The following is a 19,917-nucleotide window of genomic DNA, read 5'->3' as shown; positions in this document are numbered from 1 at the left end:
CCGGGGTTGTGCTCCCAATGGGTTTTTTTTTTTGTCTTTTTTTCAGTTAGTAGGGTTTTTTTTAGTTAGTAGGGGTTCTTTCCCCCCATTCTTTTTTCTTTTCAAAAAATATTCTTAACACTTAATTTTTTCTTCTTATTATTGATATATTGCTTAGCTTTGTTAATCAGTTATTTGTGAACTTAATTCTTTATTGTACATAATGACATATTGACTTAATGTATCTTTTTTGATTTTCAATAATAATTAATAAATAAGATTTTAAAATGAAAATAAATTACAAATATCACTCCACTTCTTCCCACTTGCAAATTCTCCAGCAACTTTTGCATTGCCACAATACACACAGGTAACACCAGTTTCTATATTGAACATAAATATTTCCCCTGAACCCTCCTGAGAAATTGAGCAGATATATTAAAAAAAATCATTTTGAACCTATGGAACTTCTGGCTAAAAGAATAATTGGGACTAAATGGTAATTTTTGAACTGAAGTTAACTCTGTCTTCAACAGTTAGCTAAGACAGGCTCATTACCAGTTCTCTGCAGCTCGCAGAGACACACTGAGAGCTGATAACATTATACATTGTACCCTCATTTGAATAAAGGGAGGAGGACTTGCCGATAAGGACAGGAATGAATATATGTCTGTAATTAAATCAGGGCCTTGCAGAATGAATCACTGATAAGAACTGGACAGTACATCCATCTGTAATTAAAGCCTTGATTTAGCGAACTTTCTTATCCAAGTAATTAAGTTTTGCACCAACAGACTTGGTGGGTGTACCAGTTCAAATAACATCTTGCAGTAGTAATGTATGGGGCTTACTATGTATAAATATATGGCTGTAACCTGAGTAAGTCAGTCCACATGTCAGATGGTGGCAGTGATTACGTGCCTTCCCTTTGACGACTGGGTCTCAAACTCCTGCAGGAGAATGCGCAATAAACTGTGGTGATGATAAGAAGCTGGTCTCCCAGTTTTATTCAGACTAAAATTTAACATCTGGCATCACAAACAGAATCCCAATATAGGGAGTGCCAAGCAGACGGGCTGAGTAAGCGGCTGGACCACTCTGGGGACTGTGGAGACTGACCGGGTGCCCAATAGGTATTTTACGTTTTGTTACTCTCCATTAGTTCCTTTGGAGGTACGGTCTCTCGCCCAAGTCTGATCACATACCTTGACGGGATCGGGAAAGAATCTGTCAGGAGACTCATATAAGGTAGGCAAAATTTTACTAAGTGGGCAGGAGGCGGTACTGGGTAAATTTTACTAAGTGGGCAGGAGGCAGACATGCTGAGTAAATTTTTCAATTGAGCAGGAGGTGCCAGCCGGGTAAATTTATCTGATAGTAATTGAGCTTTGTGCTGGGTAAATTACTTAGAGAACATGGGTCAATTGCAGTCGATTGATACGAGTGGGCCAGGAGCAGCCCTACACAATTTGTGTGAGAGTTTTCCAGACAAAGAAAAAGATTTGCACATGTTGAGTGCAGCACTGAATAAGAAATTGTGGAACAAAATGTGGCCAATGGGGGTGGGGAGGGGGGGAAACTGGGATATTACCTCATGAGAGCAAGCAGTAAATTTGATATGGAAAAAGAACTGTGGAAAGAAGTGGAAATTGTTGAAAAGGGAATGGAAGGATAAGGCAGATGTAAAGTGGAACAGTATATTATTAGCAAGCTGGAGGAATAATGCATGTGACAAAGGGATAGAGGTATGTGCTGCAGAAGGAATGCCAAAGGTTGGGAAGACGCTAAAAACAGAGAGTGAATGGGTGGATGGGCGCTGAAAACGAGAGCAGGAAAATGATGTAAGCAAACCAAGACTGACCTAGATAGGAGAGAAGGGCAGGAACATCTGTCTAAAGTTCGAATTGATAGGGAAACAAGGGATCCCGAAAACATGTCTGGCATACCGACCGTGTTTGAGGACAGTGACCATGATGAGGAGTGGGCACCCACCGTACCCCCCCCCCCCACCTTACCAGGGGCCAACTGCACCCAGTGCTCCCAGTACTCAGATACGTTCGCCACTTGGGTAAAACAGCGGCGGCAGAGAGGGGAATGCCCCTGTACCCCGACATCCAAAAAGGGTTATTCCGAGACAGGGAGGGAAGAATCCAATAAAACCTCAGAGTTAACGGCTCCACACAGACAATTACCCACCCGAATGCCGCCCAATCCACGAGCAAGATGAGTGACATACCTCAGTGATTCCTGTGTATGCACCCTGGAAGCCTCAAGAAATGATAATGATCATGAATCAGGCCCCAGATAGAAAAGAAAAACCAGCACAGTTCGCTCAGTATGTCCGCAGTACTATACAAATGTTTAATGTGACCCCGCGAGATTCATTCGGTCTCTGCTGCATAATTCACTCAGCTGATGAGGGCTGGAAATGGAAGGCTGAATTGAGATACCAAACCTATCAGGAGTTACAGGCAGGAAACAATAATCAGAATGAACAGACAGACCAGATTATTCAAGCTTTGGAAAGGGCTCTCCAGCAACCTGTAAACATCACTAAGCCTGAGCCTGGAGAGTCGGGACCCTACTATTGGGAGTGATTTGTGGCCTGCTATGACACTTTCGCAGGAGACCAAGCCTTTAATGATGGGAATCTGTCCGCCCAGTTTAATGCCTTACTGCTCCAATGCTTACCAACTAAGTTAGCCAACATTATTAATACAAATAATATGGATTGGCCTGACATTGACCGAAATCGAATGCAACAAGCTTTGACATATTATTGGGACCCAGCTTTCGAATCCTGATCAACCCCGAAGGGAGCTAATATTAAAGGTGAATATGTTCAGTGGGAAGAAGAACACGAGTGGGCTATATCTGGGGATCAGAAATGGGAACAAAATCCTACCAAGGGACAGGTGGGGACAACAACCTGGTTAGAAATTGACAAGCAAGGATGCTTCCCACCATGAGTACCACCCCTCAGGAAGAGCCCTCTGTAATATTGAAAGTTGCTGGAACTCCAATTCAGTTTATGATTGATATGGGGGCAACCACAACCACTCTCCATCAGGAAGTAGAATTGGAACAGGGATTCCAGCTATCAGATGCTACAATCACTCTATCTGGGTTCGAAGGCACAGAACGTATGTATTCACATACCCAGCCACTGCAGGTGGATTTCCAGGGGGACCAAGTGTGAGGTTTCATTTACAGTCACCACCATTCAGAGGTGTAATCTAGCAGGGAGAGATGTGCTCTGTCCATTGGAAGTTGAAATTCTATGCACAGACAAAGATATCATGCTGGAACGAGCAAACAACTGACAGCTCCCCCAGTTTCCGACCCCCCAGTGGTGGCCACTTAATCTGAACTCCACCGTGTTTGAACCCCTTCTGCTGGAGGTCAACTCTCATGTGAGGCTGTGCTATGACCCTACGGCATATATGTCAAACTCAAGGCCCGCGGGCCAAATCCGGCCCGCGGTGGAATTATCTTTGGCCCGCAAGATAATATCTAATTACTATTAAAGCTGGCCCCAGTAATCGAAGCGCCTATGGCATATGATATGGCTAATGCTGAGTTTATTCAGGTACCAGGTTTTCAGGGTTTTTAGTGTTTATTCGGCAGTCTTGCTCGGCAGTCTTCTTCATAAGAAATGGAATTTGTAAAGTGAAACACATTGTAGTTATAGCAGAGACTGAGACACATGAGAGCAGGCTGAAAAAACGGAGGCAACGAAAGCTGTGTTCGCACGCGTCCGACTGATCCGGCCCGCATGAAGCTGCATTTTGCTCAATCCGGCCCGTGACCTAAAATGAGTTTGACACCCCTGCCCTATGGGGTGCTCAATGGAGGAAAGCCAATATTACTGACCTTTCGAGGGACAGAAGTTCCCAGTCACTGTGATTGGAGAAGTTAAAGGAAGAGTGGGCAGCGCATTTCTGGCCGACGTTCTGGATTTCCTTTGGCGACAGACAGGACTGGTAGTTCCCCATACCACAGTTAAGGTTTGCCCTGGGTTCAAGCCAAAGAGCCTAGGGTTCCTTGCCTACACCCTGACGAAACAAGCCTCCAGCACCGACAAAGACTGGCAAGACTTGGCCGCGGGCGAACTCCGATACTGGAAGGAGTCTGAGGTGAAGGCTGGACATCTGGTGAGACATTCTTTTTATATTGACCGAACCTAATACATTGTACCCCACCTCTAGGCAATTTCAGGCCATGAAGTCGGCCACACCAACTGCCCCGTCCGGATCACCGTGAAAGAAGGACAGACTCTCCCACCCATTCCGCAATACCCCATCAAGCCCGAGGCAATGTTTTATGAGGACAGAAGCTCTTTTGTGGATCTAACAGGGAAACGATGTTCTGGCTATGCGATAGTGACGGTCAGTGAAGAAATTCAGCAGGCTTCTTTTGAAGCAGCTGTCTCCGCCCAGACAGCTGAGCTGTTTGCTCTGACTCATGCCTGTATCCTAGCAACAGACTAAAGTGCGGACTTTTACACAGACTCCCGTTATGCATTTGGAGTTACACATGACTACAGGGCTCTCTGGGAACATGGGGATTCCTGACTTCCTCTGGCCACTCCATTAGTAATGCCACCTTTGTAAACAACTTACTCACCGCTCTACAGCTACCTCGAGGTTTGGCTATTATTAAATGTGCGGCCCATACTTGCATGTCCGACAGGGCCACTAAACGCAGTGCTTTAGCAGATGAGACAGCGAAAAGTGTGGCACAATCCTCGGTACTAGTAGTCCCCTCGGGTTCTCGTCAAGCAATCCTCCATGACTCAAACAGAACGAGTTTGCCAGACATGCGGGAGGTACGTACTTTTCAGGGGGCGCCACTGAGGAGGACGCAAACTGTGGTCCCAGATGGGGTGCCAGAAAGACCCCAAGCTAGGTTTTTGGATCACCCCAGTAGGACAGGTTTGTGTTCCTACACAGTTTTTACCATTATAGGTCAATTATATACATAATTATACACTCCTGGGAAAGGATGCAATGGTTGGTAATCTGTACCCTGCCCACCGGGTACGACTCCCTTGACAGGTGGACCCTTCTCATGTCTACAAGTTGATTTTATTGAATTGCCTAGAGTACATTGTTATAGATGCTGCTTAGTTATTATGTGTTGGCACGTGGCCAAGTGGTTGTGTTCGTCTAGTGATCTGAAGGTCGCTAGTTCGAGCCTTGACTGAGGCTACGTGTGTGTCCTTGAGCAAGGCACTTAACCACACATTGCTCTGTGACAACACCGGTGCCAAGCTGTATGGGTTCTAATGCCCTTCCCTTGGACAATATCAGTGGCGTGGAAAGGAGAGACTTGCAGCTTGGGCAACTGCCAGTCTTCCATAAAAAAACCTGCCCAGGCTTGTGCCCTGGAAACTTTCCAAGGTACAAATCCATGATCTATCGAGTCTAACGGAGGCCAACAACAGTTATTATAGATGTGTTTAGTAGATGGATTGAAGCTATTCCAGCTACCAATAATACTGGGAGATACCAATATCTGGGAGTACAGTTAGACGAGAAGCTAGACTGGACTGCCAACACAGATGCCTTGTGCAGAAAGGCACAGAGTCGACTGTACTTCCTTAGAAGGTTGGCGTCATTCAATGTCTGTAGTGAGATGCTGAAGATGTTCTATAGGTCAGTTGTGGAGAGCGCCCTCTTCTTTGTGGTGGCGTGTTGGGGAGGAAGCATTAAGAAGAGGGACGCCTCACGTCTTAATAAGCTGGTAAGGAAGGCGGGCTCTGCCGTGGGCAAAGTACTGGAGAGTTTAACATCGGTAGCTGAGCGAAGGGCGCTGAGTAGGCTACGGTCAATTATGGATAACTCTGAACATCCTCTACATAGCACCATCCAGAGACAGAGAAGCAGTTTCAGCGACAGGTTACTATCGATGCAATGCTCCTCAGACAGGATGAAGAGGTCAATACTCCCCAATGCCATTAGGCTTTACAATTCTACCGCCAGGACTTAAGAACTTTTTAAAAGCTATTATTAATGCTTTTTGAGATAGTGATTTAGATGCATATCATATTTTTTACTGAGTTAAGTATTGTATGTAATTAGTTTTGCTACAACAAGTGTATGGGACATTGGAAAAAAGTTGAATTTCCCCATGGGGATGAATAAAGTATCTATCTATCTATCTATCTATCTATCTATCTACTGCTATGACTGTTGTGAAGGTATTATTACGGGAACTAGTTCCCAGGTACGACCTGCCAGAGATACTGAGCTCTGACAATGGCCCAACCTTTGTGGCAAAAGTAAACAAAGGGGTATGTAACGAACTAGCTATCAAGCAACAATTCCACTGTGTACACCACCCACAGGCCGCTGGCATAGTGGAAAGAGCCAACGGCACTCTGAAGAGTAAACTGGACAAGCTAACAGTGGAGACTGGACTCACTTGGTTAAAGGTCCTACCATTAGCCCTACTGCACATGACAGTTACCCCACAGGGGAAAACAGGGTTGTCACCAGCTGAAGTCATTTATGGACAGCCCGTGAGGACACCCTGGGGAACAAGACCTTGTGTACCATTGCTTCCAGAAGGTCTACCATCAAAACTGGATATGCATACCCTAGGGGAAGAGATGGGTAAATATATATGCCGACTAACCAAAATTTTCCAAACATAACATTCACAGGTACGATGGGCTTACAAGAAAGAGAACTACCCAGCAGACAGAAGTGACTATCCCACCATAGAACCTGGGAATTTTGTCCTGTTCAAGAACTGGGATTGTGGGAAACTCGGACCTCGGTCGAGAGGACCATATCAGCTGTTACTGATGTCACGGGTAACCCTAGTTTGTAATGGGGTCCAGAATTGACCCTATGAACTATGATGCTATTGAGAGAGAGAGCCAGAAACTGCTCGAAAGATTGATGTAATGGTTTCTCTACCAGCTTGTTTACCTTTCCACAAGGACACTTGCCTACTTGTAAAAGTCCCTGCAGAAAGAAGAGGGCAGAGCGGGTTGATGGACAGCTAGTGTCCAATATGTGGAGATAAAAACCAGGTCTACTGTTACACAGACAGACACACAGTTTCAGACACTGATCGAGCTTTGTTGCACCCACATGAAGGTGGGTTTTTGGAGGATCGATTTGGGGAAATATATCAGTGGCTCACAGTGTGAAAAGTTGTGATCAGTGGGGAATTATCTGTGTGTCCACCCTCGCCTGGGTGATAATTCCATCACTGAAGAACAGTTGCATGTTATTATAGTCACAGACGGTGACTTCTACAGGACTTCGGAAGACAACAGGAAGATGAACAACATCAGCTCACCTCTCTCCCTCTCTCTCCAATGCTACCCAAATAACTACCTCAAACTGAACTGAATTCTCTTCATCATCGTAAGACTATATCCATTCACCCTGAGGTTTGAAAGAGCCTAGTTTTGTTCCTATTGCCACACTTATGTACATATATATCATTGCTAACCTGTTTAAGATATTTGCATTTATAGAAGTATCGCGTAGTTACTAATAAACACTATTAGTTTATACCCGTCATGGGGTACGTGACACTGACCACTCTCACTGCTGTGAAACTGAAGGGGCAACCTCGGTGGTTACATTGAACAGAATGCAAACATGTTACTGAAGGAACCAAGTAGAAGGACTCCCTCGGACTAAAGGAAAACGTATTGGTTGATAGTGGCGATCGTGCTTATGTGTTTGAGCGGGCTCACCCCAGCATCCGGGGCCCCCACGTTAACACCTTTCTGTCTCTCTGTCACACCTATGCCAAACAGGTAGAACTAGGGGCCTACTGGGTTTTGTGCCGAAATTCCGCAGCATGATAAAACTATGATTCCAAAGTCAGTAATCCCGCTCAACCAGAGTGAGGAACTCTCAGCCTGGGCTTTCTCAAATGACAGCCAGGGAAGAGAGATGAGGAACTGTGATCCACTCTGAGATGACTGTGGCTGTCAGTGTTTTGAGGGATGGTTTCTCAGGCTCCCACCAAACGGAACTTCCTTTACTGGGAAACATGCATCCCGGCCATACTTGCAAGTGCCCAGCTGCAGAGTGGAATAACTGAGACTGAGTGATTTTGGATGATCACTTTTCTCTCCGATAGAGTAGCCAGGAATTCACGAGAGATAATCAATTTGGCTACAGCACTTGAGGAGCTGGCCACAGTACTGCAGGGGCCCTGACAGAAACACAAGCCCAAGTAACAGAAATATCCACTGAAATGATTGCAATCTGGCAAACAGTCCTAGAAAATCTTATGGCTTTAGATTTTATCTCAGCTGAGAAAAGGGGAACCTATGCTATTATTGACACAGAATGCTGCACCTATATCCCTGATGAGTCGACTGACATTACACCCCCTCCGAGCACACCGCCAAGGACACTGACAGCATCAAGAAAGTAGGACAGGATTTACATAGGTTCACCGAAGAGTCGAAATAGTGTTTTTCAAGACCTGTTCCATACTATCTGGAGCATGATATTGAATTATGGCCTAATAGTTGTACATATCTGGATTCGACTTCCATAGAATGGGAGTGGTTTCAAAGGGCTGGGCTGCTGGAAGCATATTACCAGACCTGGAGTGACTGCAACTGGGTCTGACAGAGGCATAACTGGTTCTTCTGAGCACATTCAGTCTCACTCCAGCTATTTCCTACCTTCCTTTGAGCAGACATGTAATATCTAAAGGACCAGTGTTTGAGTATGTAAAGGGGGTTTCTTCTTTTTCCTTTGTTACTGTGTATGTAATCAAAATGGCGTCTTTGTTTTGTTAAAAGTAGGAATGCTGGCGCCTTTGTTAAAAGTAGGAATGCTGGCGTCTTTGTTATGATAAGTGCTGGAAGCTTGTTTGGGACTGTAAACTGATTGTTGGCGGGGATTTTGGGGAGTCGGCGCGATGGAGTGAGAGAGAGGACGGGATGCTGGAAGCTGGGCGGCGGAACGGACCCCGAGCGGGGGTCCCTGGCCCAAGGTTTTCAGTGAGGAGAGGAGACAGAGACAGAGGAGTGTGGAGTGTCTGGTCGACCACCGTGGGTGGTCCCAGGAGGCGGGTCAAGGAGTTCGGAGGGGATCGAATGCCAGAAGACTTCAGTAATTGAGCTCCAACGGTTGTGCACAAAGTGGTTTGGACTTTGATAAGTTTGGCGCCTTTTCTTTATTTTTCTTCTTCATATATACTGTATCGTTAGTAATCGCTTAGTTATAGTAATCTTTATAAATTGTACTCATTTAATCGCATAAGGTGTACTGTCTGTTTTTTGGGCAAGGCGGGGACATCACACAGCATCCACACCAGCTGATTACCCAGTTTGGCGGGGCCGAAGGCTGCTCCCCCTAGACTAGAACGAGTTTGAGCGATGCCTGAGGTGACCCAGGGGTTACATTGTGGGGTGCTGGTCCGGGATTGATTTCTGTGGAAGCTGTGTGATCACCCTCTTTAAATTATGTCTGCGGCGAAGAGCTGGTGTGCCTTTGTGGGTGTGCGATTGCCGGTTATCTCTGCATGTGTGTTGGGTGGGGTGGCTGCTGTTGGTAGCCCAGAGGTCGTTGTTCGAGTTCCAACTAGCGCTGACGAAAAGGTGGTGGGGCCATGGGCTGTCCATGCTGTTAAGAGAGCGAGGAAGGTCTGGTTGGAATGTTTCAGCAGTGGTAGGCTCCGCCCAGTTGTTGGAATAATGTCCAGCCCTAAAGGGGCGCAGCAGACCTCTCAGTTGTTGGGTGAGTGGCAGTGCTTGGCTGAGGGAAAGCGACAGGGATTGGTTGAAAGCTTGAGTACGTGGGCTGGTAGCGTTGTTAGAACTGTCAGGCGCAATTACCTCGAAGTGACAGCTGCCAGTTCTGGGAAAGTGTGGGAAAATGCGTGTGGTTCGACTGGAAGTCAAATGCCGCAGCTGGGGGGGCTTATCATATCCGTGGCAGGAGATTGGTGGGAAGTTTTTAGGGTATCCCTTTTGGTTAGAAGGGCAGATAAATTGCTTGCGGAGCCAGGGGGATCTCTCAAGGGGATCAGTTGTTCCGTTGATCCGAGAGGTGTCGGGAAACTTAGAGGAGGCCCAGTGGGGGAACGGCTTGGGGTCTCTGGGGGAGCACGTTCCCAGCAATGTACCAAGGAACTCCCGCAAGGAACAGACCCTATTCCTGAAGGCTTAGAGGGACCACGCACTCAGGTGTTGTTACGGATGGATGGAAGTCAAGTTAAAGCCATCCTCGGCACTGGGGCACCGGTTAAGTTGCTGTACAGTTTGTTTTATAACCGTTTTTGGAAGCCTTTACCCTTGACGACATTGACGGCACTGGAGATTTGGGGTACCAGTGCCGGTGATTATAAAGACGACGGTTGTTGGTCAGTGAAAATGGAGCCCTTAGAGGCAAATGTGGAGGTGACTGAGGTTCGTGAATCGTTAATGCTGAAGTGTCCGGACACTGTTGAGACGGGCAGCGTTTCGGTTATGGAGAGAACCAATATCCTGTTGGTGCGCTTGGGGGCCTGCCCGGAGGAGGCGGGTGAGCGCTGTTTGGAGGCATTATCGATGCACCCAGAGTTTCGAGCTGCTTGTGCGGACGTGTGTAGCAGCATTGGGCCGATACCGAATTCAAACAAGAGCCGGTGGTGGTATGGCCTGGAGGAGTATCTGAGGGTGAGACCCTCTTAGTGGATGCTGTGAAATACCACCAGGGAGGGGAGTTGACTGCTGAAGACACCTCGGTGAGGTAGAGGTTGCAGCGACTGGCCCCTACAGCCGTGGCAGATGTAGGCAGCGTGTGTGTGGATTATATTGGGCCGTAGAGGCGATGGCCTATCTGAGTGGTGCGAAGAGGTTTAAGGTGCTGGATCTGAGGAGTAGATGTTGCCAGATCCCGATGAGTGAGGCCGACAAGGAGAAGACGGCAGTTATAAGTTCCCTAGGAGTCTTCCGGTCCAAAAAGATACCACAGGGTATCTCCGGAGCCCGTGCAACCTTCCTGCAGGGCATGTGGAAGACCATGGGGGTGTGGAGGCATTTGGAATTTTGACGTATGTGGATGATCTCTTGGTATTTGGACGTATGTGGATGATCTCTTGGTATTTGGATTTGCCTCAGGAGAATATGAAGTGAGGGCGTTGCAGCAGCGGCTGAGAACTACAGAGTTAAAGTGTTTTCTGGACACGTGCCAGGGCTGGCGAAGGTCGCAGCTCGTGAGTGTCTGTCTCTACGGAATCAAGTTTGAAATGAAGACTGAGAGACCGGAGAGAGTGATCTGGAACCATTTGAAAGACTTACAAGTTGGAGAGAACGAAGAAAGTTGTTTGACTGAGGGCCACAGCAAACTGAGAGCCTGGAGAAGGGAGTTTGCGGAGGTGAAGAAATTGCGGACAAATCTCGGAAGGGGGAAGCGGTAGCTTGAAGGGAACCTGAAGATGGCCATCGACAGTTCAAATGAAGTGCAAAACCTGAAGGTTGATATGGAAGAAGTCATGAGGAGAAAAAAAAGCTGGAGGGAAGTGCAGTGAATACTGAACTGGAGGGTAACCAATCTTTAACTGCTGCTTTTCAGGTCGGGGTGGAAGAAGCTGTTGAGTAACTGCATTCCAGATTGAGATGGCCGGGATGCGGGAGTCAGAACCGCTGAGCCAGGGGCCAGAGAAGATGATAATCTCAATTGCAGGAGGCTGAAGAGACTGCAGGAGCAGTGCAGGCCACGTGTTTCCATTTGGAGAAGATCAAACAGCAGCTACCGATCAAAGAAATGAGGAAGAATACGGATTCAAAGGCTGATGTGCTGGATGTGTGGTACATGCTGCCTTTTGCTGACTTTCCCTCGATTGAGGAAGAGACCTTTGGCCCTTCTTCCACTGAGTCAGGTGTAGTGGGGAGGGTTAGCTGTGTGCAGTGTGGGGCATGAGTGAGAGGTTGAAAGAGGAGTTGGTAGTGGACCCAAGGTATCCCCAGCTATGTCCTAGCCTAAGGGTTTAGGTGAGGGGGGTACGGAGGTCTCAGAAGGGTTAGGGAATGCCCAGATAGTTGGACTATATAGCGCCAAAGGAGCTATACAGTGAGGTTTACTGTGTGGGGAGGAGATGTCACTGCTTGTGCTTGGGTTACGGTGTGTTGGCAGGAAAGGTGACGAGTTATCTAATAGTCATGAGGACATGCCATTTATTTGGTGGGGGGAGAGTGTAAAGGGGGTTTCTTCTTTTTCCTTTGTTACTGTGTATGTAATCAAAATGGCGTCTTTGTTTTGTTAAAAATAGGAATGCTGGCGTCTTTGTTATGATAAGTGCTGGAAGCTTGTTTGGGACTGTAAACTGATTGTTGGCGGGGATTTTGGGGAGTCGGCGCGATGGAGTGAGAGAGAGAGGATGGGATGCTGGAAGCTGGGCGGCGGAACGGACCCCGAGCGGGGGTCCCCGGCCCAAGGTTTTCGGTGAGGAGAGGTGACGGAGACAGAGGAGTGTGGAGCGTCTGGTCGACCACCGTGGGTGGTCCCAGGAGGCGGGTCGAGGAGTTCGGAGGGGATCGAATGCCAGAAGACTTCAGTAATTGAGCTCCAACGGTTGTGCACAAAGTGGTTTGGACTTTGATAAGTTTGGCGCCTTTTCTTTATTTTTCTTCTTCATATATACTGTATCGTTAGTAATCGCTTAGTTATAGTAATCTTTATAAATTGTACTCATTTAATCGCATATGGTGTACTGTCTGTTTTTTGGGCGAGGCGGGGGCATCACACAGCATCCACACCAGCTGATTACTCAGTTTGGCGGGGCCGAAGGCTGCTCCCCCTAGACTAGAACGAGTTTGAGCGATGCCTCAGGCGACCCAGGGGTTACAAGTAAATGTGACTGACCAAACTTTCTCCTGACTGAATCACTGGATTCTCCGAGTCAGATGGGTTCTCTCCAGTTGATGCTCTCAATCCTCGGGCTGGTTCACTTGTTGCTGTTCCCTCGTCTTCAGTTGTGGTTTGCTTCCAGTTGTGGTTTTTTCTTCCAATAAATCTCTGACTTCAGGTCTAACATTAACATGAAAGATAATGAAGCACAGTAACAATAAAAAGGAGAACCAAACATTTCCGCTTAATGTTACTAAGAACAAAACTCACTGAAATTTAAACATTGAAGGCAAATATAATGATCTCAGTGAACAAACTTTTATTGTCCCTCACACTTCACAGAACGATATGGGATAAGAAGGAGCCATCATTCAGTCATGGTAAGACATAAGACACAGGAACAGAATTAGGTGATTTGATCCATCGAGTCTGCCCCACCACTCAATCATGGCTGAGTTGTATTCCAACACCATATTACTGCCTTCCTCCTGTAACCCTGAAGCTACTTAACGATCATGAATATATTAATCTTTGTCATAAATATACCCAAATGGCAGCCTGAACCAACCTCTGCGGCAACAAATTCCACAGATCAGATATCTTTTGGCCAAAATTTTTTTCTCATCTCAGTTTTAAAGGGAAGCATCTTTATTCTGAGAATGTGCTGTCAGATCACAGACTCTCTGTCTAATGGAAACATCCTCTCCATGTCCACTGCATCCAGGCTTTTCAGCATTCAGTAGACTTACTTAACCAAACATCACTCCACCACCCCACCATCCCTCTGAACTCCATTGAGCACAGGTCCGGAACCATCAAATGCTCCTCATTCATAAAGCTGATCATTCCTGAGATTATCCTTGTGAACCTCATTAGCAACAACAGTACTGAACACATTTCCAGGAATGACAGACAAATTGGTACCAGGATAATTTACAGGGAAAAGTTGTGCTTTCTTTACTGTTCTACTATCACAGAACGAGCCATTTCCATTCCCAGGTTAAAGGTTAGTTTCAGGAAATATAAAAAATTCCAGGGTGAATGTAATAAAAAGAAACTGGAATTACCAGAAACACTCAGCAGGTCAGGAACAGCTGTGGGGAGAGTAAGAAACTTTACACTTCAGGTTAATAATGTTTCATCAAAATGACTTCAAACATTTTCAGTTTTTAGTGCAGATCTCCAGCAACTGAGATTCTGCCTGATTTCCACCGAGTGACAGACAGGTTACAGTGAGTGGTGGGGGGGGGGGGGGGTGGATTTCCAAACACAGTTTGAACACCAAACTCACAGGTCTGTTTCTACTGTTGTAAACATGGAACAGCCCATTTACTCATAGCCTCTCCATGTGAGGATGGAATGGGAACTCATCCTCTCCTCAGTTTAGCAGTCATTGCTTCCAAAGGAACTCCAGAAACAAATATCTGATCCCAGACCAGAAATACTCGCTCAACACCTCATAAGTCAAGCAGCTCGATCCCCTGGTCCATTTTACCTGGATCAAAAACTGTGATCTCCCAGGACCCAACCTCACAGAGTCACACAGCTGAATCTGCCATTCACCGATCCTGAGAGTCTCACACATTGTCCCTGCATCTCACACTGGGTAGTGCAATCCGGGATTTCCCCACAAGCAATGTCCAGCTGCTTGAAATGTCTGCTTCACTGCAGAAGGATGAACATCAGGCCCCGTCTGTAGAAGCAGCAGTAACCAAAGTCAAAGGCAAAACACCGACAGTTGCCTAGAATGTAGATCACAGGATTAGAGCCCAAGAACCAACTCTCCCTGTACTCTTTGCTGACAGTAATATAATGAAGTGTGTCAGTCAGTCACTGTTCAAATACTAGCACCTCCAAACCAATGCACAACAGAACTGGTACCTGATGACCCTCTGGAATTCCAGCTGAAAAATAAACGATTCTGGAAATAACTCAGCAAGGCCAAAGGGGCAAAAGAACACTTCACAATGAAGACAAAGTTTAGAAGAAAGATTGCTGATATATAACATTGAGGTGGTGGGGTACAGTGTGGACCGAGGTTGACCCAGATGGTTGACGTATATCACTGAAGCAGGGAGGTGGTGGTGGGGGGGGGGGGGGGAGGTGGGGTGAGGAGACTGGACAGAGGTTGAACAAGATGGACAGGGAATGAGCAGATGAAACCAGGTGGGAGAAGGGATCAAGGACAATCACTGATGGTCCTCCAGCAATACACAGATACTGAATGAACATTACATACTACTGTATAAAAGATTCTAAAATGACAAAGTTAGAACAAACAACTAGAACTTTGCCATATATACTTTGACCTTCACCAAATTTTTATCAACACACCATAGAAAGTTTCCCATCCGGACACTTCACACTTTGCATGGTAACTGCTCTGCCCGTGACTGTGAGGAACTGCAGAGACCTTTGGATACAGATCAGCACATCACAGAAACCATTCTCCCCCCTAGACTTCCCAGTCCCTCGGTAAAGCAGGCAGTGAAATCAAAGATCCTCACAACCTGGGATGTTCTCCTTTGTCACCCATCCCACTCCAGGAGAAGACACACCAGCCATAAAGCTCAAGGACAAATGCGAGGAGCCTCAGGAAGCGAGGCAAGTTGGTGGAAATTAACAGGACTCAGTGGCCAACATCAGATTTCCCAACACAACATGAAGGAAGCATCACCACCCATCCAGGGACTGTGATCATGCGCGAAGAGATCGTTACCTCTGCGGTTAAATGGGAGGGGCAAATGGGATCACGTGACTGGTGGGGGTCTAACACCCCAGGCAGAGACTCCAGCTTCCCAGCACTCTGTGGAAATAAACAAACTTGCCCCTCACATCTCCTCTCACCTTAAATGTATTAAACATTTCAACCTCCAGGAAAAACATAACGTCTGCCCACTCTATCTATTCCTCTCATAATCTTATAAACGTCCATCCAGTCTCACCCCAGCTTTCACCGTTCTGGAGAAAACAACACAAGTTTGTGCAACCCGTTGTTATAGCTCATTCCCTCTAATCCATGCAGTATCCTGGTAAGCCTCTTCTGCATCCTCTCCAAAGCCCGGACATCCTTCCGAGAATGGGGCGACCAGAACTGTATGAAACACTCCAGATGTGACCTAACTAGTTTTATAAAGCTGTAACACAACTTCCCAACTTTTGAACTCAGCGCTTCAACTAATAATGACAACCACACCATTTGCCTTATTAACCACCTGGTCAATCTGTGCAGTCTCTTTCAGGGAGCGATGAACTTGGAGTCTAAGATCACTCTGCCCATCGACACTGTTCAGGGTTTTGCATTTAACAATGTACTGTCTCATACATTCAGGGGTGCAGTGCTGCCAGAGCTCACCGGAGCGCCACTCCGACACCTCTGTAAAAAAATGTCAAAATAAACAAGTGTGGAATTTAACAGCGGCCACATATTAAATAGAGGGAATTTTACGGAAGCAGGGGTTGGGGAGGGGGTTGTTGGCTGCTGGGGAAAATACCACTAATAACATTTGAAAAGGATATTTGATCGTTTTTGGTGAAATCCTGGAGCTGTGACTGTTTTTTATTTAGGTATTTGTGAAATTCCTCCTCACTCAATCCGTTGTCCTAGGAAGCTGGGAAATACCTGTATACATGTGAGAGCATTTTTCCGCTCTTTCCAGTGGGTACCATTGGATTCCAATGAGCTATATTAAGCATGGAATGAACATCGAAATCTAAGTTTATAAGTCAAAAATAATGAAGGAAAAATTCACTGCTTATCTTCAGCCTGATTTTGATCAAATACACAAGGTAATCATCCAAAATCCTCTTCTGCACCTGGATAAATTTAGTATTTTTTTACAAGCCAAATGAAAAAAAATATTTCTAGGCTTTAAGCTAGTTTTACGTCACTTCAACTATCATTAATAGCAGATCAACCCCTTGGCCTCACTCCACCAACTGTAGTTGATTGGAAAGAGACTCTTTTTCTCTTTGAGTTGATAAGAAAAAAAGAGTAGTTTAGTGAGGCAATGAACAAGATGAAACACATTTCCAAACTTCCCAAATGGATGCTCTCCTCCCCTGTTAACATTTGTCACTTCCAAACCACGATATTTTCTATTCGTATAGATGCGATAATAATTTATGTAAAGATTCAAGCTTTTTTAACTTTTTATATATTTAAAGACTAAATAGAATCTGTATAGGTCTAACCATGTAACACCCAACGTGTGAGGATATTGTGAGTATCGACACTCACAGGTACACTTCCTGTCCAACCATTTCTGCGAGAGAAATGGTACGAGGCAGAGTTCCCAACCTACCGCTTTTGAGACTAATATTCAGCAATATTTGTGGCTTTAGCAACGGTTCATTAGATGTTCTTTTTTCATACTTGAATACTTGGTTTCAATTTAGGTGGCTAAAACTGTAAAAAACTTATTTGCTTTATTTCTGTTATTTTTATACCTGTTTAGGAACACTGCTAAGCACTGCAGGCCCTGCTGTCTGCTGTGACTCAGTCGTATTAGTAAGGCTACATCTGTGGTGGTCTGTGCATTACTCGCTAATACAAAAGTAAATTTTTCTCACTAACAACCCTTTGGCTTCTAAGCAAACAATGTTATTTTACTTGCTTGGTAGTTATATTTTATAATTAGTGAGTGCAACCGTGCAATAATTTGTCATATTATTAAGTATTAGATGTTTTATTGTACCAATTATAAACAGAAATGTAGTGATAGGCTATAATCTTGTTAATGTCTTAACTGTCACTATATTTCTGTGGCGCTCTGGAATTCATATATTTCTTTCATCTTGGTTTAGTGTTTGACATTATAGGAAACCCTATATATGTCACACCCAATTTGTGTACCTGTTCATTACATGAATGGGGCAAGGAAGTTGCCCAGTACATGAAATGAGCAGGTACACAAATTGGGTGTCATATACGAGGGGTGATTGTTAAGTTTGTGGTCAAAGGTGGAAGGAGTCAATTTTACAAAACCTAGCAATTTTCAATTATCTGAAACAGAAATACCACAAAAGTTATTAACTTAAAATTTTCTGCATAATCACTCAAAGAGTTGAACTGCACGTGCAGGTACCGAGAGCTGTATAACTTGACGCCTTCTAACTTAGGCCATGAACTTATCAATTAACCCTCGTACAGCTCCGGCACTTAAAAAACTGGCGCTGCACCCCCGCCCCAGCCCCCCGGCAGAGCTCAGACCAGGCCCTTTCCCAATGCAACTGGCCCAGATTTACAAAACCCTGGGATCAGCCCCCTAATCACCCCCACCCGAACACCGGCGACAGCTGCGGTCTGCACCGTGCATGCGTTTAGCAGGAGGTTTTAGGCAGCACCACCTGTGGCCGGAGGTCTGCACATCACTGCCAGTGGCCGGAGGTCCGTACAGCGACACAAGTGGCCGGAGGTCTGCACATCGCCACCAGTAGCCGGAGGCCGGAGGGACAACGGAGAGGTAAATCGCAAATGCGACTGCAGATACTGGCATTCTAGAGCAACACAAACAAAATGCTGGCAGAACTCAGCAGGCCGGGCAGCATCTATCGAAGGGATTCAACAGTCGACGTTTCCAGTTGAACCCTCCTTCAGGACTGAGAAGGAATGGGAGAAATATCTGAATAAAATCGGGGCGGGTGAATAAAAGTCCAGCTGGAAGGTGATAGGCGAAGCCAGGTAGGTGGGAAAGCTCAAGAGCAGAAGGAAATAGAATCTAATAAGAGAGCAGAGTGAAGAATAGGAGAAAGGGATGGAGCAGTGGACCCAGAGAGGAGTGATAAGCAGGTGAGGGGGATGTGAAAATTCAGAGAGCAAGAGAGGGAGGGAGTGGGAGGGAGGGCTGAGGGGAAAATTTGTTCACTGGAAGGGGAAATGGATATTCATACTATCAGGTTGGGGGAGGGGTACACAAAACGGAATATAAGGTGCTGATCCTGGACCTGAGGGTGGCCTCATCTTGGCACAAGAGGAGGCGATGGGTTGACACGTCAGAACGGTAATGGGAATCGGAATGAAAATGTTTGGACACTAGGAAGTCAAGCTTGGAGCGGATAGTTCAAAGGTTAATTTATTATCAAAGCAGGTATCCATAAACAACTCGAGTTTTTTTCTTCTTCTCCAGAGAACCACAAAACAAAGAAAGAGCATGAGAGTCGTTCAGAGAGAAAAATCAAACTCCCATCTCATCCCCCGCATAAAAAAGATCGGCATCCGATCATTAACCCCTAAAACCCGCCCCTCCCGCACAAAAGGGCACAATGACATCGACCCCCGATAAAAATACCAACCCTATCCCACACAACTGCGGAGGAGCTGGTGTCACCAGTGTAGAGGCGGCCGCATCGGGAGCAGCGGACACAACGGGCGACCCCGGAAGATTCACAGGTGAAGTGTCACCTCGCCTGGAAGGATGTATGGACAACGGAGAGAGTTCGGCCGACTGGCCCTTTCACTGTGACACCCCGAACTCCACATCAAATTTGTCCAAACAAATCTGGCCGGACTTTAATGACCAATAAATATAATTCCTCTCAGTGATCAGCTGTCTGAATGATCCCTTGAATTTGAGGGGGTGTTTATAATCCACATTGTCAGGGTGTTGAGTTTACCAGGAGACAAAGACTGCAAGGACGAGAGGTTTTCTGTTGACTAATACACTGTGTGTGAACCCCGCTGGCAATTCTGGTGTTGTGACTCGAATCAAGACAAACACCATGCTGCCCACTCCACTACAGCTCAGCCGGACACATAACAGGAGACTTTACATCACATAACACTGGATTCAGTGATGAAACCCGTGATTAATATTGTTGTCCCACCAAAATCGTCAGAAACGTTCATAAAGGTTCTTTTAAATATGAGCGCTCTCCCACATGTGACATCACACAGCCACCCCCCCCCCCCACGTGCCTGACGTCACACATGGGCTCCCCACACCGGGATTTGCCCTCACATGCGGGGTGTCTTACATCACCCATGCGCTGCTGTGCTCAAGCTTTATCGGTTTAACGGCTGAGCTACAAATCGCGTGACCACCCCCTCCCCCACTGACAACAGAGGATTCAGCAGCTGAGCTATTCCCATTGGTGCAAAGCGATGTCAATCACTGGT

At 46.2% G+C, this 19,917-nt stretch overlaps 1 protein-coding gene across 3 annotated transcripts in view; it reads right to left on the bottom strand.

Annotated features, from left to right (window-relative positions):
- The window catches only part of LOC140714117 (uncharacterized), a 59,416-nt gene that overhangs the window by 17,014 nt on the left and 22,485 nt on the right, over positions 1 to 19,917 (bottom strand). For 2 of the 3 annotated variants that reach the window (XR_012095832.1, XR_012095835.1), the window contains one exon: positions 12,816 to 12,980. The gene's annotated coding sequence lies outside the window, so the exon portion shown is untranslated. Of the gene's footprint in view, positions 1 to 12,815; positions 12,981 to 16,015; positions 16,167 to 19,917 lie in introns of those variants that run through there. The other variant, XR_012095836.1, reaches the window with a different exon arrangement.

Source organism: Hemitrygon akajei, chromosome 2, assembly GCF_048418815.1.
Source record: "Hemitrygon akajei chromosome 2, sHemAka1.3, whole genome shotgun sequence".
Taxonomy (NCBI): domain Eukaryota; kingdom Metazoa; phylum Chordata; class Chondrichthyes; order Myliobatiformes; family Dasyatidae; genus Hemitrygon; species Hemitrygon akajei.
This window is presented reverse-complemented; position numbering and strand designations above follow the sequence as displayed.